This window comes from Manis pentadactyla, chromosome 4 (assembly GCF_030020395.1).
Source record: "Manis pentadactyla isolate mManPen7 chromosome 4, mManPen7.hap1, whole genome shotgun sequence".
In the NCBI taxonomy this organism is placed as follows: domain Eukaryota; kingdom Metazoa; phylum Chordata; class Mammalia; order Pholidota; family Manidae; genus Manis; species Manis pentadactyla.
In genome coordinates, this window is record NC_080022.1 from 49,885,921 (window position 1) to 49,908,456 (window position 22,536).

The window sequence follows — 22,536 nt, forward strand, 5'->3', positions numbered from 1 at the left end:
AAATGAACGAGGGTCACCAGACACTGACATGGAGTGATTCCCAGGAACTACTGTTAAGTGAAAAAAAAAGAGAATGTAAAACAATGTATAAATATGCTACTTTGTGTAAGATAAAAGGAGAATAAGAAAACATACAAATCTGTGCCTATCTTTACCACCAGAAGAGGCTAAACCAGAAAACAATTAAGTTGGTTTTCTACAAGAGTGAGGAAACAGGGAGCAGGCAAGGTAAGAAGTAACACTCCCTGGGTATAGCTTCTTACACAGTTTTGACTTTTGGGTCCTATAATAGTGATAAAAAATGCTGTGAAGGGTATTACTGGGTCAGTTGACAAAGTTGGAATAAGGATAGTACATTATATCAAAGTATTATACCAGTGTTTACTGAAGTGGATACCACATTGTGATTATGTAAGAGAATACCATTGTTCCTAGCAAACAGACACGGTAATATTTAGGGTAAAGGCTTACTCTCAAGTGTTTCAGAAAAAAATGTGTGTGTGTGTGTCTGATACAGAAAGAGAGAGGAAATGATTAAGCAAATGGAGCAGAATGTTAATAGGAGAATCTGCGTAAAGGGTGCATGGCTCCTCTTTTGTGCTATTCTTATTCTTGTGACTATTCTTTATATTGAAATTGAAATAAATTTTTAAACATTGGGTTGGTTTTCCAGTGATTACATTTTAGAAGAGAAAGGATTACCTGACTGCCTCAGACAAGGCGCTGCAGCAGCGGGCAGCACTCCTGAATGCTGCGGCCCCTTGGCCCACCCATGTGCTCTCCGTCAAGTCATTCTCTTAGGATCCTGACAGCTGAGGATGCATGCCAGGTGTACTCTTCATTGCACCAGGCAGAGGACAAAGGTAAAGGAAGTTAAAGAGTGTCCTTCATCAGGAGAGGAGGGCTTAGAACTTTAGTCATCTTAGGTCATTTGAACTGAGAATAGTTACCACATTATGCACTAGGATTATGCCAAAAACGTTATGCATACTGTCTTATTTAGTCCTCACACCAATGTAGAGAAGGGAACAATAATGCCTTTCAGAAGGAAGCTGAGATATGGGGGTTTAACCTGTGAGGCAGGGCCGTCACTGGAATTCTGATGGTCTTGCCCCAAAAGCCTGTGCTGTTTAACCTATACGATGTAGTACTTACCCTCAAGGGAGAGAAATCAGGCCTACCTAGCAGCTCTTAATCACTCTCCAGGTCTTGGTTCAGATGCTACACTCTCTACAAAGCCTTCACTGAACCTCACGGAGGCACTGATGCTGTTTTTCCCATTCTCCCATCTCACTTGTTATACACCACCCAAAAAACCTGATATCTCGTGGTAATGATATTTTTGCATTTCCGTTTTACCATCTGGACCTTGACTCCTTGGAATAGCAACTATCTTTTCTTCTTTAGCATCCTAGCACCTATCACAGGGCCTGGTCCATGATAGATATTCTTTAAATGCTTTCAGTTTTGTTGAGTACCTATGGAGCCTTTAAAACAGCTCTACAGTACTCACATTTTATTCACACAGAAATTGAGGCTTTAACTTGAGCCCTGAGTCAACACCTGGATACAATTTCCTGCAAAAGCTAGTGTGACCTTAAACCTCACTAGGAGAAGAATCATATGTAGAGAGAGAAAACGGATGATCTAATAATTTACTGCAGCAATCAGGCTGAACCCAGAGACATAACTGACTTCTATATTCACATGGAGGTGGATGCATCAAACTGGATGGAGCCTGAAAGTGGGACAAGAGTAGAGGACGTTCAAAGCCAGTGCTATGCAAGTGAAGACAAAAGGGACTGGGGTTAATGACAACTCATTAATGACAACTCAACTGGGCTGTTGTCAAACACCTCAGTGCACTCAACTTTTGTAGTTGAGCACCAAAAGATGAATTTCAGCTAATGGGTAGATGTCACTGGGAGAAGAATTTGGGTTCACTATAACATGTGAATATTCTTTTCCACAGATTTCTAAAGATGAAGAGAACTTCAGATAACAGTGAATTCTGTCACTAGAAATTAGAATGCAGACAGTGACTGAAGACCATATGTTAGGAATGTTTTAGAGGGCATCTGAGTACTAATAATGAAAAGAGTGAGCTCAATAAGTGTTTTCTGTATGCTCCAGTGTAAGGACATCACAGACCGACAGCAAAATGGGCAAAATGAATGACAAAATAGTAAGTTTTCCACAAAGCTGAATTAATTAGATTCTCTTTATTATAAAACTATTGCTTTTTGGTGTTGAAATTTCCCTTTTTTTAATGAAATGAGGATGATAGAAGATGGCTTTTATAGTGCCTTGACATCGCAAAAAAAAAAAAAGCAGTTTGACAAATCTGTGTTGGTTGCCAAAAAAATGCCTTTTGGAATTATAGTGACCTCTGAAATTCGAAATTCTATCAGCTAATGGGCCAGACAACCTCTGAGGTTCCTTCCACCCCCGAGAGTGAATGGTTCTAACATCTCATAGACTCTGAACCCTGAATGTTACCAACCAGGTCCAGCAAAAATTCACTGGCTTCATTCAGCCTGGTTCAGGTACTAACTAGTGAAGTGACTTAGAGCAAGTCTTTGAACCTTGGGTTTTTTTCATCAATATAGCAAGGATAAAAATAATATCCTCCACTACAGGATCACAGGCTTTGGAGCCCAAAGTCATACCTAGGGTGTTTGGTTCATAACAGAAATAGCCACAGTGCTTTGCATTTCTTTCACCAAGAGTGAAATCTACTTCATCCTTTTCTCTGGATTGGCCTTGTGTTCCTTTGGCCCAAAGGTTATAAAAGAAGCAATATTTTGAGTCTGGATCTCAAGTGTCTGCTCATATTTGCTCTTGGACTTGGACTGCTCCCTGTCTGCTGCATGAACAAGCCCAGGCTGGTCTGCTAGTTGGCAAGGCCTGGTCACTCTCACTGCTTCAGTCAGCAACTGATCAACAGCCAGAGAGGCTGCTGGAGAGGACATTCAAGATGAGTCAGTCCTCCATCTGGCCACAGATGCAAAAGCAAGCCCAGCTGATATCAGCCAAGGCTGACCCAGAGCATCAAAAACATCCTATTGATTCTTAGACTCATAAGAAGTTGGAAAAGTTATTTGAAGCCACCACATTTCAGGGTGGTTTGTTATTCAGCAAAAGTTAACTGATACATTTTTTCTCCAGAATTAATAGTTTCTAGCTAAGTAAACCTGAGCAAGTTATTTACAGAGCTTTAGCTTCAATATTCTCATCTATAAAATAATGAACAATTCCTACTTCATAAGTTTGTTGTGAGACCAAAGTGATATAAGTCAATCAACATCGTATGCCATGTTACATGGCACACAATGCCCAGTACATATTAGATACTCAATCAGTGGTAGTTGGAAGTATCAGAACTAGGAGCTGTATAATAATGATGGTTTACAGAGCACTATACTTTCCACCCTACGCTTCACATGGGTACCAGGCCCAAGAAGCTGCAGAGGTTATTTGCTTGAAATACCATTCATCCTGTGACTGATCAGATATTTTAAGCAAAACTTACTCAGCTAGGGTTCAGTTGATTTTTATTTATATTCCTGACTCACTGTCTGAACTATTTAGTAATACAAGGTGGGTACTAGGGTAAGCCAAAATACAGAATTTTTGCCCACTGTTCAGAAAGTCGATGGTGTAACTATTCCCAGAGTCAAAGAACATTTCATGGCGAGGAGGGTGGGCATGGGCACAGCTAACTCAATTTGAAGGGTCTCTGGGCACCAGGCATTCTCACAAGAGCTTTACATATATTATTCACAACAATTTTGAGTCAAGATTTTTGCCCCCATATACTGGTAAGGAAATTGGGTCCAAAGTTGTTTAGTGGTTCTACCATGATCACATGGCCAGTGAGAGACAGATCCAGCATTGCATCAGGTCAGTTGATTCTTTCTATAAAGACTTGCTATCTGTCTTTAAGATCATCTGAGAAATCTCACAGGGGCCCCTCATCACCCACATCTACTGCCTTTCTCCTCCGCCAGGCCCACACTGTGTCTGGCATCTCCCACTTGTACACTTACAGTAGCCCTTGTCTCGCTGCCTCTAGGCTCACCCTCTGATGACAGCCTGCTTTCTGGCAGAATGACTTCCATGACATGCAAATCTGATCATATCAAATCTCTGCCTTTCAAAATTATACTGTCTTTCCTTCTCCTACCTAAGATTAAACATTTTCTATATGATGTACACAACTCCATCTACCTCATCAGCTGTAGATTCCAACTCTCCTCCTTGCAGGCTATACTAAGCTATTTCTGTTCCCACAGCCCTTCATGCTTTTCCTTGCTGCCACACCTTTGTGCATTCTGTCTTCTCTGCACTAGAGGGCTTGCCTTCCTGACCTGCTCTAACTTGATCTTCAAGTCTCCCTTCAAATGCAAAATCTTTTGTAAAGTCTTCCCTGAGGCCCTTAAACACACTAACCATCTTATCCCATTATCACTCCTCTCACCCAAAGAATTGCTCACACTGTAGTGTAATTGTTGTCCTGTCTTCACCATTAAAATCACAAACCAGTCATCATAGAAAACTTTTTAATTTTGTATTTGTACCATGCTAATAAAAACGGTTATTACAGTGGCCCCTGCCATTTAGTTTAGCAGGCAAATAAAAGACAGAAACCAAGTTAGATGTCACTAATGACTTATCAGACTTTGAACCAGTCAGCATATCTGAGCTGTAGGGGAATATGTCTCTGATAAGCACCTCATTCTTAGATACAATAAAGAATGCTCAAAGCAAGCAGCTATTTCTGAGCTGAGGAAACACTGGGCTAAGAAGGAAGGGAGAGAGATGACAAGCAAAACCTTAATGGAATAAGTAGCAAAATCTGCAGAAAGGCTTAGAAACATAATTTACTTCAATTTTCAGAGGAGCCAAGGACAGAATGCATTTTCCTTGTGAGTAAGAAAGAGGAAATTTGGTGAGAAACAAGATCTTCCCAGAGCAGGTGCTTAAGAAATTAAATCTTACAGAAATGGACCAAGGCCAGAATTATGATCTACATAGTAAAGAAAGAAGAGGGATTTGGCTGGGCCAAAAGGAGAAAGGGATTGGAGACAGGCAAGGTGACAGGGAAACGGCTGTGAGCAAAGGGTTTGTCCTTCCAGACCTCAGGCAGGATTCTAAGAAACACCTAAACCCTGGAGACACAGGCCATTCTCAAGTGACTCTGCAAAGAAACAGCAGCATTCTGTGGTCTGGACCACAGAATTGTTAGGACATAGAGATGAGAATCTTCTCAAACACATTAAAAACTCAAAAACCACACCTATGAGCCTTTTGTGAAAAAGGGACCTGATTACAAAATACAGCAAATCATCCATGCTTCAAAGTAAACAAACTCTTTAATAGCAAAGCTGTGGCAAAAAGGCTGCTGGTGAGCACTGGGTGGATTTGCATATTGAATTAAGTTTAAACAACTGTGAGAATTACAGCTGCAAATTACAATATTAATATTCTGAATTCCAATGATGTACAATCATTTCACTAAGAAAAAAATGGGACGTGTGAGGAGGGGTTGTGGAGACATAGATTATCTCATGTTCTCATATTTCAAAAAAGGCACTATAGATACTGCCCAGTTTGAAACATGTAATTCAAAAGCAATTTATCTCCTCCCCTTAATTTTTTCAGAATGTTTTTCTTAACTTTGAAGGAATCTTTTAAGAATGAATATCTCTTATTAAGAAACACTCAAGTTCAGCAATTCCACCTGTTTTTCTCTTCCATTTGATTCAAGCAAAAATATAGTTTGTAAAGAGTATATGCATATAATGATCCCATTTTTATGAACTTATTTGCTTTATCTCTTTGTTTGCAAAGAGAAGTGTATAAAATAATACTCTCTAAAATGCATAACACTAATACATAGGTGGGTGAAAGAATTGAGGGTGCGATTTTACTTTCTCCCACAAACTTTTCAATATTTTTCAATGTTCATTCTTATTTACAAAAATCATAAAGATTCCATTCTTTTTAAAAAAGATACAAGGTCTTAAAATTAATTTTGGCTTCCATGCTCCCTCTGATTGGTGTGTAGTTGCCTGGACTGCTGGGTTTTGAGCTGTGTCAAGGCTGAACAGAAAACAATACTCTGATTGGTAAATCTGCCATGGTGCCCAAGAAGATGTGATACCACATGGGTTATATATATAACCAGCATTCCTACAGCCCAGTACATAGAAGAGTAACACTTTGTGTATAACAATGAAGTCAAATACAGACAGATGTTTAAAGCAGTCACTCAAAGTTGACTAAGCAATCTTAACACATGCTAGATAGCTTACATGTAGCTAGAAAGTACAATTTGTAGGCAACCATAAAAAGAGGCAAATGATAATTACATTACACTAGTCTCTCTAGTTAATGCATATTTGAAGTTTCCAATAATATAAAATATTTTTAAAAAACAGGAAACTGGAGTAGAATTCATGGAGAAGCCTCTGTCATTCTAAAAATAAGTGGTATTCATCTACCGACACATAAACTATGTGAAAAAATTCATTCTTCTCATTGAGAGATGCTTTTCCAATGAAATTCTAATTTTATGTTTAATAAATATCAACATTTATAATATATGTAGATTATTTTGATCAAAAGAGAACTAAGAATAATTAGAGTGATGATTCAATCCAGAAAAGGAAATATTAAACCAATATCAGGCTCTTGATATTTTTTAAAATTATATTTCAAAGGGGGGAAAAAATTAAGGAGAGTGCTTTTAAATAATGTCATCATGTCTTTGCCCTGCAAATGCTTATGAACTGAGGTGTACCCAGTTGTGTGCTGGCTGTTGGGGTCATAAACATGATTGAAACACAGCTGCCATCTAGGAAGGGAAACATGAGGCAGGGCATCAAAGAAAGACTGTTACTTAGGTGAAAGGAAAACCAGGAGAGGGTGGGCACTCAGAAGCCACAGCAGGAGGGCATTTGAAAAAGTGACTGGTAGTTCTACGGCTGAAAGGAAAAAGTGGCGGGAAAATGGAGAATGCTGTTGGGAGGTCACCGGGTGGTTCAGTAGAGCAGTAAGCAAAAGTCTTTGTTCTCCAGTAATCTGTGGTTGACTTGCAAAGGGCTATGATTATATTAGACTTATGTATGCACATCCCACAGAGTAAGGGACACTTAATAGCAGGGGACGTGTCGGGTAGGGAGGGGGCTTGCTAAACTTGATCTCTAAGCTTGATCAAGAAAATCAAATGTACAAGGCAGATGCTGGAGGGCTCGCCAAAGAATGGGGCCAGAGAAAAGAGCTGGCTCAGTGGACAATACCAGCTGTAAGGACACTCCAATGAATTTGCCTGGACAGAATTTCCTGGTATCCAGGATGAAAAGAGGCTTGAGGGCTGCCTAGCAACACTGTGTTTATGCAACAGTCCTGAAGACTTGGAGGCAATAAGAAAAGAAAAGAAAAACCCATTTCTGAATAGAGGGTGCCAGAGAGTTAGAGCAGCGCCAATGATGGGGAGTCCAGCTTGGAGGCAGGCCTGCCAAGGCCGGGCGGGGCCATGTGATACCCCAGTTCCACAGACTGTGCACTGACATGGGAGACGGGCCTGGTGGGTCCCAGATTTCCCCAGCTTCCCCCACTAATCAGAGCCCTCCTTGGTTCCTCCATTGTTTTCACAGCTGTTCAGCTGCTCCTGTTCAGTGAGGGGACAGACAGGCCAATTCCGAGTTACGGAGCAGAGAATAATATTCAGGCCAAGATAGAATGTATGAAATAGGAGTTTTTTTGGTGGGGTGGGAATGGGGTTGGCAGGGAGATGGAAAGATGCACAACACTTAACTCTTTTACTGGCTGATCAAATGTGAGTGCCCATGACCAAGAGAGAAGAGACAGTACTCAAAATTAAAATTGTTCTGTAGTTCTAAAATATCTGAAGGACTGGGTTTTTCCAACTTAAGATAATATTTGTCCATAAAAATAACTTTGGAAATGGTAGCCATTTGTCCAGGCCAGATCACAAAAGCCTATTTAATTCTCAACTTACTCAGTTATAGTCACCAACCTGGGAGATGAGTAGCTAGATCAAGGGAGCAGAAAGAAGAAAGAAACTTGATAGTCTAAAAGAAAAGTGTAATTTAAAGATCGCTCACTATGAACTCAGTACAAAAGAAAATATGTCAGTAAGTTCACAGCGCTCTCTAAATCTATGAAGTAGGATAGTTACCTCATTTTACACATGAGGAAACTGAGGTTTGAAGCAGTTAGTAACTTGCACAAAGTTATATAACTATCAAGAGATAAGGCCATGATAGTAAAAGAGACCATGTGAATCACAAATCAAGACTCTTAATCACTGTTACATTGTTTCCTTTAACACCCCTGTATTAGTTTCCTACAGCTGCAGTAACAAGTTACCACAAAGTCAGTGGCTTAAAACAACACAAATTACAGTCTGAAGGTCATAAGTCCTAAATCAGTTTAACTGAACCCAAATCAGCTTGTGACAGGTCCGCATTCCTTCTGGAGGGTCTCAGGTCTCCTGACATTCCTTGGCTCATGGCCCTTCCTCAGTCTTCAAAGCCAGCAGGATAGCATCTTCTCTCTACTCTGTTTTTTGTCTTTACATCAGCGTTTTCTGTGACTACTTTTAAACCTCACCCAATAACAGAGGATAATCTGCCCATTTCGAGGTCCTTAATCACATCTGGAAAGTCCTTTTTGCCATGTAAGGTGACTTATTCACGGGTTATAGGAATTAGGATGTGAATATCTTTGGAATCCATTGCATAGCCTGCCACAACACCTAATAATGTATGCATTCTTTAACCAGTGAGCTCGCCATGCAGGGTTACATGTACCTGCTTATGTTCTGCTGCCAACCACGCTGAGAGTTTTGAGAAAAATACTCTGCTCTTCTCATCTTTAAATCTGTAATTCCTAACCGACACAAGTAAGCTCTCATAAGTGTTTGTGTGTTTGACAAATGAATGATGAAATCAATAAAATGAATAGATTTAAATGTGGTGACACTTTGAGTTAATTTATTTAATAACCATGTCATTTGTAACAAAAATAAAAAAAATAGAATTGAACACATGCTGAGCATCAGAAGCCACCAGAAAGTGTACTGAACTATCTGTCCTTATAAGTCATGCTATTTTCAGCCTTCTTCCTTCCCTCATTCTATTCCTCTGCCTGGAATGTCCTTCCTAACTTTCTTTGCCTGGTTACTTCCTACTCATCCTTTCAGACTTAGATCAGGGGTCCCAGAAAGCCTTCTCTGATGCACTCACTCTCTCTCCCTTTCTCTATCACACACACACACACACACACACACACACACACACACACACACACACACATACACTCTGGTGTGCTGGAGGCAGCGGCAATGAGTTTGCTAGAGCTGATTTTGCACATTTCTTCTCAACTCTTCATTTTGTGACTTCATGCTGAGAGCCATGGGAGCAGTACTTACACTACAGAAATTGGCACTCACATCGGGGCTTTTCTTTCTAGAGAGTGATTAATCAACATCTGTACCAGCACACACACACATCCTGCATAAGCTTAGTCATCACTTTCTGACTGGGTACCCATAGCACTCCCTGCTTACTTCTGTTATACTCCTTTCCCATCTTTTTATATCTCTCGGTTATATGCTGATTGCTTTTGTAAGTACCACCACCACATGTCAGTGGAGAGGTGGAGCTGGGGATGGTTTGGGGACCTTCAAGGTGCCAGACAACCGTTTGATAATACCATGGTCCTTCCAATAGTTGAACCTGGGTCAGCAGTTCGGGGACTGATCCTCTCATTCATTTCGGGTCAATACTCAATCCCACACAAGACCATCTTCCGTCCTGTGTCTTCCATTAAGTGGCATCAGGGGCTGCTATGAAAGGAAAGGAGCATGGCCTGCTCATCCCTGACCATATGTGCTCATGCTTTTGTGCTTTTTATTTCTCCTCCCTGCCTCACGGACTAGCTCACATGGCAGCAGTAGGGGTGGTGGGGGTGGAGTAGGGAGCTATCTGCTTCCCAGGAGACTGTGAGGAGCACATTCACGAGTCCCAGGCCTTTCTCTTTCCTCTCCCACCGCTTTTCTCCTCGAGGCCTGAGATAGGCGAGCACTAACTGCACAGACCTGGCCTGATGCAGGGGCCTCCCAAGACACTCAGGGACATCTTCAATCTGACTGCAGCACACAGCTTGGTACCAGCAGAAGTCTCTGACAAACTTGCAGACCACCCACTTCCTTACACTCATCATTCCTAACTGAAGGCCTGAACAAGGATGTGAGGTTTCCCACTGCTGTTTGAGAACCCACAATAACAGGCAGGATGATCTTTGCCTCTTTGCAATATTCTGCACCACTTAGGTCTCCAAACTCCAGGACCCGGGGGATATGTCTTAAATCCAGCAAACGTTCATCTGGAGAATGAGCTATCACTTTTCCTTTCTTGAGAATCTCCAATAATTTAATTAGAGTGGGAAAACGAGAACAACTTCCATTAAGTTCTTTCTCCAAAATAACTTCTCCACACATACACACACACACGGATTTATTTGATCAGACAAGGGGCAGTGGTTAAGGAGCTAGGGGATGTTGTCATATAACTTCTTTGGAATGCCATGCTATGCAAAACCTATGTGGCCAAGGCTGAGCATTGAAGCAGGTGTTTCCCTGACTTTAGAATGTGAGATAACTTTTTGTTGCCAGCTATGAGCTTTCTCCACATTAGTTTCATTCCCTGTTACACTTCTGTGTGTACCAAACACTATGACAAGCATTTTATGGGAATTATGTCTCAAAAATAATTAGACCTATATTACAGATAGGGACACTGAATTTGGTTAAACCATTTGCTCAACATCACACAGCTAATAAGTTCTGAAGTAAATCCAAACACACATTGATTTAATTAAGAATGCTGAGTTCTTTATCACTACCCTCGCTCCCCATCTGAAACCTGCCCCCATCTATGGGCCCACCTTTGCCTTCCCATAAGTACCTCTCAGTTGGCTTATATTAAGTATCTTTTTAGATATATGTTGCTTCCTGGAAGGCAAGCTCATTAGCCCTTTTTATTATAAGGGTTTTTATTGCTTGTCCCTGCCAAGAAGCAGATAAAGGGTCACCAAAATAGCAAACGTGGAAGTTTTAAGTTTTAAGACATTTCACCAAGCTCCTACAGGGCTTACCCTGGTTAATGTAAGAACAGTGGCCACCTCATAGAGATCTTCCCAAGGGAAAGGTCTCTGTTTCTAGGATGCCAGAAATTAGGTGACTCACACCAACCTCCAAGATGGTTCTGGGCCCCCATAGAACAAAGACAGATATCTTTGGCAAACGTTCTGCTGGTCTTAACAATGAAGAGCACTGGAGTTTACTGGATTTTCAACTGGAATCCATGGTCCTACAGCTTCCAATCTATGATCCCGATAACCCCTCTGAAGGTCACACCATTATTAACTCCCCCCCAGCTATCTGCACTGAGGCACATGGGACAGTTCCAGAATCTTTTTCCCCACTCAGGCATCAGACCTGAACCCTAAACACCCATTTCCAGGTTCCTTTAACCAAGCCCCATCCTGACCCATGATGCCTTTGGAGGTAGAATCTCACCCCCTCAGTGACAGGAATCCCCAGACAATCTTACCTCACCAACCAGAGAGAAAAGCAATCCCAAAAGAAGAAAAGCAAGGGCCTGTGACCTTTCTCCCCTCTCATGCATGAGAAACCCCAACCACCCAGAATCTGAGCAAAGTTTCCAAAAAGAAATCAATGGAAAGAAAGATAATCATTACAACCAATTTTTTGTTTTGACCAAATCATCTGCTCCCAACCACCAGTGCCAAGACTGCTTAATGCTTTAGGGACTGTGAGCTCAGGGCCTGGGACCTGCATACATAAAATATATAGAGATGTAGATTTGTCTCCCAAACTGCAAATCAAAATGAATTAATGTTGAATTAGGTACTTACATAAACGTAACATTTTGTGGGCTACAAGACTACAATTCAACTCATACGGTTATTTATAATTATACGAAATAGAGGATGTGGCTGCATTTCAACATGTTTGAAATGATCTTGGGTGGAGCTTCCAAAAGAAAGACTATGTAGAATGATACAGCAATCCTGCCCAGCTCTGTGGCCCGGGGTGTGACCTTGGCCAAGGTGGAGTCAGTTCATTTCCTCTTCAGGAGTATTAAAACAGAAGGGGAGAAGGCCATGCCTTCACCTCAATTAGGAGTTGCAGGGCATCCCATCACTTACCGGATGCTGCTTCTCACTGCTCCCCCTGCAGAGCCTGCCCCATGCTCTCTGCCTTGTGGGCTGATCCTGCTGTCTCCCTCTCCTCTAATCTCCATCTCTGGGACTCCTATCCACTGCAGGAATTCCAGGTGAAGGAGATTGCAAACCTCATGTATTTCAAGTGAGTAACCTCATCTCAGATACCTCCGGAAAGGGGAACACCCAATTCAAGGAGCCAAATCATGGGCAAATACTGAAAGCCCACAAATAATAATAACAACACATGAGGAATATACTGCTCACTATCTGCCACGCACTATTCTAAATACTGACTCTATTATTATGCCTATTTTTCAGGTGAGAAAACTGCATTGCTTCTAGTAAATCTCACCTCCCAGAAAGATTTGAAGAAAAGCCCTTGAAGGCTTACTGTGGCCTTAGAGGACACACCTGTGGATTCCCATTTCCTGGGTTTAAATTCCTGCTCCCCACCTCCCAGCAGTGGTACCACAGACAAAATACTTTCTCTGTGTCTCATTCTCCTCAACTATAAAGTGGGAATATAGTGATATCTAACTGTAAGGCTGCCAGGAACATTAAATGAATCAATACTTTGTGGAAGGGGCTTAGCCCTTTGGCTGATAGATTATAACTATCCACACACTAAGCAAAAACTAAACATGTCAAAGTCAAATGCCCAAAACTGTACTTAGTACTTTACATACAATATCTCATTTAATCCTCCAAACAGAGCTTTGAGGGAAGCAAAAATATTGCAAACAAGTAAGCTTGGATTTAAAGAAGATTGGAAAATCACCTAAGCATATGGCTTGTAAAACATGGGGCTGGAATTGGAGCCCAGGTTTCTTTCAGAAAGAACATAATTGCTCAGCCAGAGCTCCAGCACAATGTTGACACAGAAAGCACTCACTCATCTGGTGTTTGTTGATTGAATAAATGATTCTTAATTACTAGATTAAAACACAGTTTGATGGTATTCCTAAATTTGATTTTTATATTTGATTCCTAAATTGATGATTCAAGAGTTACATTTTAAAATCTTAAGTCTGTGACCAAAGGTTTCATGCTAATTGGTTATCATTTATGACACAAATAAGCAAAGATAAAAAGCTTGCTATGTGCAAAGAACTGAGCTAAGTAAGTGTCTGGGTTTTTTTTCCCATCAAACTTACTGGAGCCAAGGGGTTGGGGAGGGAAGGAAAATAAATGTGCAAGTGATATAACATTATTTCCAGGACTATAATCTATGAAACAGACTGCATTTACAGTATTTGTTTGAAATAATCCTATAGTAAGTTATACCCCAGGGACTAGTCACTGAAACTAACCCGTCAGAAATAACCACGGCCAGGAATGAGACTCCTGATACAATCTGTGTATTTATAGGAGGCTTCACTTCAAAAAGGTAGCTGCAACCCTGGATCCCAAGACCTTTATTTGAACTCTTGGCTGCAGCATAATTGACAGAGAGAATTAAAGGGGATATGAAGACCTGGGACTGAACTTTTTCAATAGTCTCAGCTTAGCTCACATTGCTTACGATATTAGAGGCTGCCATGATGATATTAAATGATGCCGCACTGACAGAGATTAACAGAGTATGCAATTAGATTTAAATGCTGTAATTGGAACATGCTGTTAAGTGCCTACCATCAGTCCTGGGTCTCCCCTTATACCAAGCAAGTCTCTCCTTGGGTTGCTCTGTAAATTTAACACTGTCCTCACCAGCCACAAATCCTCCACCATTTATGCATGGAGACATGATGCATTATGCAGTATGAAGTTGTCATGTATTGTGCCACACACTTCTATGCTACTTTATGGTTTCAAAATGCTTTCAAATCTAATTAAATCTTTCAAGTTTGCAACAGCCCAAGAAGAAAGGAGGACGGATATTGTAGAGATGTGGTCAATGATTGAAACAGGTGAAAAGATCCACCCAGGACCTACTAGGCTGTTCGGTGATGAATCATGAGTCTGAGCTAGATCTTGTGACCCCAAATTCTGTGCACTTTCCCTTATGCCACGTTGCCTCCATGGGTTGTAATTTCACATTGTCTGCTGAACATTCTTCTCTCAGGAGGTGAAGCTCCACAGGTCCACAACAGGACAAGCTACTGTATTTTGATATCTCTTACAGTCATGCCCATATGCCTCCACCAACAATATGACCTTTATTAATCAGTGACAATACCATAAGATGAGGTCAATCCATCACCATATGCTTGTGGAATATCTACTATGTGTCAAGACATTGATAAGCACCATATAAGAAATTTAAAAGAGGATCTTAAAATCTCATTGACTGCTTCTGTGGGATGCAGTTTGCCCACATGGAAAATATAAAAATCTTTTAAAGTTAACATTTGCCAAGATAATGATTATGTGCTAGGCCTATTTGAGATACTCTCTATACACTAATTCTTGGATTCTTAGAAGTTGGTTTTCAAACTGCCCCTGTGGTACCAGAATTTCAGAATGGTACTCTAGAGATCACTGAGAAGTGGAGAGGGTTCGTTGGATGGGTCTCTGGGTTGGCTTTCCAAACTTCACCCCTTTTTCCCCCTAAAAAAATCCCTTAAAAAGTAAGGTCTGTTCATTCACATATTTTGTAGGAGCTGGGTTTCAAAAAAATTTAATGTATTATACACATTTCAAAACTCATACAGTAGAAAAACATATCAAATGGAAATATTTCTCCTATTCAAATCCCCCACATACCCCAGTACACTTTTCTCCAAAAGAAAAAGAACAGAAAAAGTTGTCACTATCATTAGATCATTGTGTGTCCTTTCAGAGATAGTTTTAAGGAGTGTAGTAGCAAATATAAGCATTTATACTTCTTTTGTATTTTCTTTTCATACCACACATGCTGTTCTACATCCTGACATTTTCATTTAAGAATGCAACTTGGGGATTTTTCCATATTGATTCCTAAAGGCCGCATATCAGCTGCATAATTCCATTTAACTAGTCTTCTTTTATGAATACTTTGTTGTTTCTAGTCCTTTGCTGTGACTAATAACATTGCATATGTCATTTTTCATATGAGCAAATACAGCCATAGTATAATTTCCTAGAAGTGGAATTGTAGGTTCAAAGGATAGATGTATTTGTAATTTTGTTTGATATTGTTCAAACTGTACCAGTTTACCTCCCACTGTGAGAGTGTTTCCACACAAACTTGGCAACATGGGGTATTGTCAAAACTGAATTTTTGACAATTTGTTGGGTAAAAATGGTATATGAGCATAATTTTAATTTTCATATCCCTTAGTATGCAAAAAGTTAAGTGACTCTTCCTTTTATAAGTCTTTAGTTTTGGATTTTCCTTTTCTATGATCTGTTTATGCATGTCTTTTGCTCATTTTTCTAGTGGGCCGATGATCTTTTCTCTATTGATTTGTAAGAGCTATTTATAAATTAAAGGGATGACCCCTTTGAGGTAAACTACTGCTATTTTGTCTAGGGTCATTTGTCTTTTGACTCTGCTTATAGCATTTTTTGCATACAGATTTTTTTAATGTGTAAATGAGATTTATCAATCCCTTTCTCTCTGCTTTTGTATTTTGTATAATAATTGAAAATATTTTTTCCCATTCCCAGGTAATAAAATAATTCTTACATATTATCTTCTACTACTTTTATAATTTTATTTTTTACTTTTAAATCTTTGATCCATTTGGAATTTATCTTAAAGTACAGTGTGAATATGAACCCAAGTATTTTCCAAATGGTTACCTAGTTATTACTGTATGGACTGGTCTGTTTCCTCTCCCCTCCACTCCACACACACACACACACACACACACACACACACACACACTGATTCGAGTTGCTAACTTTTTTCCATGTATATTTGAATTTAGACTTTCTGTTCTTTTCAAGCCAATACCTCACTGATTTATTAGTATTCTGATATGCTATAATATTTTCAAGAACAGAGGCTCCATCATTGCTCCTCTTTTTCTGTGTTTTCTGGCTATTCTTTTTTATGGTTTTTTTCCATAAGAGCTTTTTAGAGATCTTTTCCTATTTTTATTAAAATTCAATTTGTAAGTTAATAGGGGAGAAAACTGTGTCTTTATAAGATCGAGTCTCCCTATCCATGAACTTTTGTTTATGCCTTTCTATTTGTTCAGCTTGTCTTTTGTGGAATTTCAGAAGCATGTGTGTGTGTGTGTGTGTGTGTGTGTGTGTTATACATGTAGACAAGTGTGTGACTGCATTTATACATCTATATCATGTATTATATATGCATATATAATTTGTATATACAGAAGATATATGTGATATTATATTATTCAATTACCTTTCATTATCTCTGGGAAGGATCACAGAAATTTCTTCATTCAATCTATTAGTATGAAAAATTGTATTAATATATGCCTGTATATTGATTCATCCTTATAATCCTGAAATAACTCTTCTTCCTCAGAGTGTAGTATTCTTTAATATGCTGCTGGATTCTGCTAGCTAATGTTTTATTTGGAATTTTTGCATCCTGATTACAAGAATATTTTAAAGCATTAAAACGTTGACTAGATCTTTAAGATCCCTTCAAGTTCTAATATCCATTAAGTAAAATCCAAGAAATAGTATAAGAACAATTAAATGTCACACACACAATTTGGTATTGACTATAAGACAAAAAAGGAATTAAAAGAATTCTTTTACCCTCTCTGTGTTTACTACACTGTCCAGCACAAAAATGGTACACAAGAAATGTTTCTTTAAAAAGTAAATACATCAATAAATATCATTGAACATCAGAAGGCATATAACAATGCACTTACAACAATGACTTAAGAGTTCCCAGAGATGAATGTGAGGGGCTGGAAAGAGCACAGAATTTAGGCTCAAGGGTCCTACAATCCCAGCTCTGCAACCCTGCTAGATGAAATATCTTAGACTCAATACTTAGTTTCCCCACCAGTAAAATGGAGAGAATTACATATAGCATGCAGTTTCTGGTGAACATTAAAGGAAATATTCTATGAAATTAGCGAGCATATTGCTTGGTGAGCAGCAGATTTTCCAAAAAAAATAATTGCTCCCTTCCCCACTCTTTCATCTCCCTCTCTTATTAAGAACATACAATGTGGTACAGAGAATAAAGCAAGAAAACCAAGCATACCAGGGAAGAAAAAAGCCTTGTGTAATGTAGGAGCATTGAGTTTAAAATCAGACAGAACTAGGTTCTAACCCCATGTTGGTCACTGTCTAAATGTGTGACCATGGGCATGCTATCGAAATCATTAAGGTTCTTTGTCTATAAAATAGGAACAATAATACTTACCATTTCACATAGTTGATATGAAGACTGAGACAATATGTATGAAGGACCTGTTACAAAGCAGCAGGGAACCCCCCCCTCGTGTCCTTGCTCCCTCCTAAGAATGACACATCTGACAGTTGATGCAGAGATTACCTGCTGGCTGCCAAGAATTCTCTTCACTCAGACTCCCTCCTGCAGGGTGGAAAATTCCAGCTGTCTGATGAGGAGACATGACAACAACAGGAAGCCCTGTCCCACTCTGCTTTCTTCCCTGACTTCCAATCCTAGATCTAGATTCCTTATTATAGTACTTAATTATATATACTGTCATATATGCTTATCCAACTTCCTGGCATGATATGTTCAATGCACTAAAACACCTGGTTCTTGCTGTTCTTTTATCTCTCAAGTCGTATCTCACTGGATTTAACCCAAAGTCAGCAAGCAACTAAATGCTGTAACCCATGTAACTGTAGGGTTGGAAGGTTATAGAAAGGAGTGACACATAGGTCCTCTTGACTACAGTTGACTAACCTGTTTGAAAAACTCCATCAAGTGATTCTACTTACCACTAGAGCCCATCTCACTGAAATACTCCCTCCCACCCCAGGGCCTTTGCATGACTTTCCTTTGTCCTTGGAACACTTCCCCACTCTTCTCCTCATCCTTTTTAATCCTTCTCCTGTGATACTTAAAAATCTCAGATCGCTTGCTTCCTCTTCTAGGAAGCCTCCCCTGACCTCCCAGGCCAGATCAGTATCCCCCCTACAATATATCATTATAATTCCCTGCACTCTTCCTTTACTGCATTTATCACAGTTAGTACTTTTTCTTATTTGTGATCATTTGAAAAATAGACATCTTTCTCACCCACTAGTCTATAAAATCCATATGGCCAGAAGCAAGTCTATTTTTGCACATCATATTATCACTAGCATCTGACCCTCAACCTGGTCCATAGATGGTTTTTAATAGAAGTTTGTTGAATTAATTAGTCAATAGATTAACCACTGCTCAGTGCTTCCCCATAAGGCTGTATTTTCACACTCCTGTATTATTGGATACCCACGTAAGCTCAGTCATGAAGTAAGGTCCAACCCCCTCTCCCCCTTTCCACACTTGACCTTGATGGTAGCCAGCTTGCCAGTAAGCATGTCCCATTCAATTCACTCCTCGGAAGGAGCCTCTCTTTCCCTTTTCTTCCAGGCAAGCATCCCACTGAATCCCACTCTCACCCTCCCCAGGTGTGCACCCCAGACCCCCCACCTCCACACACACACATACGGACAGTTCACTCACAAAGAGCAGGCTTTATATGTGGTTTCTGTATAACGAAAACATTTTCTCCACATTTAAGGGTAACGTGTATCAGACAGCAATAAATCCTAGAGTTCAGTGCAAGGCTTAGGCTAGCCCGCTGTCGGAACCATTCTCCACCCTTCCGCTGCTCCACATCACAGAAGGGCTCACTGCCCTAGCCTGCAACTCCCAGGAGGGGTCCTGATGAGACTAGAGGGCAAAGGAAGGGGGAAGCCAGAGCACCACCCACCTCCTCCCTATGCTCAAGAGCCACATCATTTCCAGAGCTACAGATCCCACTGGAAGGCCAGCTGTGGCCACACTTTCTCTGGTGACATCCACCCCTGGGCTGCAGAAAGCCTCACCTGCCCTGGATCCCAAAACTATGGGCATAGAAGCTTCTTGCTGCTGCTGATCTTTGGGTTGCCTGACCCCCCTTACAGTCCCTGCCCTCATGGCTGGAATTTAGCTGCAAGATCTAGCTTATGATTTCTCTATCCCCTTGTAACCAATTCCCTACATGAAATTCCCTCCAAGTGGTTTTTATTTTCCTAGTTGGACTGGTAAAATTGAAGATCACAACAGAAAGCTACATCAGCTTTTCTGTATATTGCCATTTCATGTTGTGATTATATATATGCGCCTGCCATTCCCATCTTAGGTCAGAGGCACCATGTGTTATGCATTCCCCGCCTTACACACCAACTCCCACAGCACCTTCCATATATTAAAGCTTCCATAAATATTTGTTGAATGAATGAATGAGCTGAACCTTGGGAGCTATAACACCTTCAGTGTTTAAAGCTTCTATGTATATCATGAAGTTGTTATACATTAATTAGGATCAGTTGATAAGCACCTTCCTCAACAACATACAGATCTGCAAGTAATGTAATTAATTCAAAATTACATAAGCAATCAAGGTGTGCTTACTTTTCCATCAATCAAGTCATAATTACTTAGTCGTGAGAAAGCTCAGAAGGGGTTGGTACAGCCTTCAATGGGGCTTACCTAAACTATAACAGCTCAGGAATCAGCAGAGCATTGTTGAAAGCACTAGATAATTAAGGCTGCTTAAACATTAGGCATGAAAGAAAGGTCTATTCCTTTCTATACACTATTATAATTTTAAGAGAATTTCCTTGAAGAAACGACCAGATCTTCTATTTGAATGCAATTTCACACACACACACACACACACACACACACACACACACTCCACAACCACTAATAACAATAACAAAAAATAGAACAGTAGTTAGATAGGTAGATAAACTGTAGGTATGTACAGTGAGATAAGAGGGGGAAGTGAATTTAACAGTGCCATAGCTCAGCTGATGATCCTTTGCAAAGCAGGACTGAGAGGAGGACGTATGCACAGGTAATTTGTTCAGAGGTTGGTAGGGTGTTCAATCCACACGTGAAGTCCTAACTCCCAGTACCTCAGACTGTGGCTGTAGTTGGAGATGGTACCTTTAAAGTGGTATACAGTTTATGAGGTCATATGGGTGGGCCCTAATCCAGTATGACTTTGCACTTACCAGAAGAGGGAATTAGGACACAGGCTCATGGGGAAGGCCATGCGAAGACTCAGGGAGAAGATGGCTGTCTTGCCAATGGGTTTCAGCCCCCGGCAAGTTTGTTATGGACTCAATGTGACCAAAGAAAATGACAGCAAAACGTTCTTGGGGTGAAAGGGTTATACCCAACTTTATTTCCAGGTGGCAGGTCAGTCACTAAAATCCTGTTCATTCAGAGCAAGTCTGCGTGCAGCAAGCCAGTCTCTGCCTCTGGGCCCCTCTGTCCTCACAGACATCCTCTGGGCCTCTTTGCCTGCACAGCCATCCCACACAGCCACCATCCTCTGGGTCTCTGTCCTCAGCGCTGCCACCACTCCAGCCTCTGCTCTGCTCTCCTGCAGCCTTGCAGCCCTGCCACCGTGTCATGCCCAGAGCACTGGGCATAGCTCTTTTATAGAGTCAACAGCCATGTATTGCCCACAGGTGTGCAGTGAGCTAGTCAACCAGGGCCAGGTGAGAATCCTGGCCACAGGAACTCTCATTTTATCCACAATGGCCATCCACAAGCCAAGGAGAAAGGCCTTCGCCAAACAACCCTGCTGACTCCTGGATCCTGGGTTTTCAGCCTCCATGACTGTGAGAAATAAGCCACCCAGTATGGTATTTCTCATCACAACCCTAGAAAACTAATACACAGGTACTCCTAGAGAGCAGGAGTGAAGTTCAGGAGTAGATGAGGGAATGTGGACAGAGCGATACATACTCCCAATTCCAGCATCCATTCCTTGTATTACATGATCTCAGATGTCCTTATCATTATACACTCATTAAACATTTACTGAAATGTCAGTTAAGTACTAGGCACTATGCCTGGTTTTACAGATAGAGGAGAATTAAAAGACAGTCTCTGCCCTCATGCTGGGATTTAGCTACAAGATTCAGTATCTAATTCTGTAGGCTCTGCCCTGAAAGCACTAATGGTAGCAGCATGCCTCTCACATCAGGCCTTGCAGGATTCACTGGCTCCCAGAACTCTCCCGCCTCATCCACAGCCTGATTGTTTGGACCCCCTTCCAGAATTCTCTAGCATCCCATGTATTCAAATTTCTTTAGCGTTATTTTTCTAGGATCTTCATGAGTATTGTTTAAAAAATCTAAATAATTTTTTACCTTAAATAGTGATGTTTCCCATATTGGTACGTTTGAACAGCATCACATAGCAGCTGAAGTTCCTTCCATTTTCACTTTTCAGTGTTGAGTCTTTGTGACTTTATGTACTTCAATACTGGGTCTAACTTTTAGGCCAAATCTCTAACCAGAAATAATGACTCCAAAGTGAGCAGGAGAGTAGGCAATATTACACCAGTCATTTCTGAAATTATCACAGTTAAGAATGCTCTATACCCCTCAGAAAAGACCACTGCCACCAGGCGTGCTAAAACCAGAAAGGAAGGATTCTATATGTCTTGGCTTAGCCCAGTCCCATGTTTTACTGATGAAAAAATGTGGGCAGTGTAGCATTGTAGAAAGAGCCTGGACTTAAGGTCACATAGATCTGTGTTCAAATACCTACTCAGTCACTAATTCCTGTGTGGCCTCAACCAAGTCACATCAGCTTTCTGAGCAAAGGTGCTTCATCTATAAAACAGAACCAATACCGAACCCATAGAGTTTCTGTCATCTTTGTATTGAGGTGTTTCCTCCCCAGGCCATGTTAACCAAAATGGTGATCCCATCCCTCCAACACTCCCTGTCTCCCTTCCCTGCTTCTGTTTTTCTCCTCAGCCCTTAACACCATATGACATCCCACATATTTCCCCATCCTTCTCTCTCTTTTCCCTTGTGTGTGGCCACCAATGGAGTACAAACTCCAAAAGGGCAAGGATTCTTGACTGTTTATGTATCGCTCTACTCTCAGTACACAGTGGGAGCTCCATAAGTATTCGTTGAATGAAGCAGTGAATGAATGAATGGGTGAATGAATGCACGAATGAATAAAACATTTAAAGGTACTCTTTTAACGTTAGTTGAACAAAGCAGAGAGCCACAGTGTAGCTCCAACAGCTGGCAGAATGATACTAATACCAAATACAGACTCTACCAACAAGCTGTGGCTTGTCCCTGTGGAGAACACTAAGATTTGGCTGAGACTTAACCGCAAAGTGCCTTTTTAAC

At 40.7% G+C, this 22,536-nt stretch overlaps 1 long non-coding RNA gene across 1 annotated transcript in view; it reads right to left on the reverse strand.

Annotated features, from left to right (window-relative positions):
* LOC118925444 (uncharacterized) overlaps positions 1 to 22,536 on the reverse strand; it is a 212,878-nt gene that overhangs the window by 108,309 nt on the left and 82,033 nt on the right. The window lies entirely within an intron of this gene.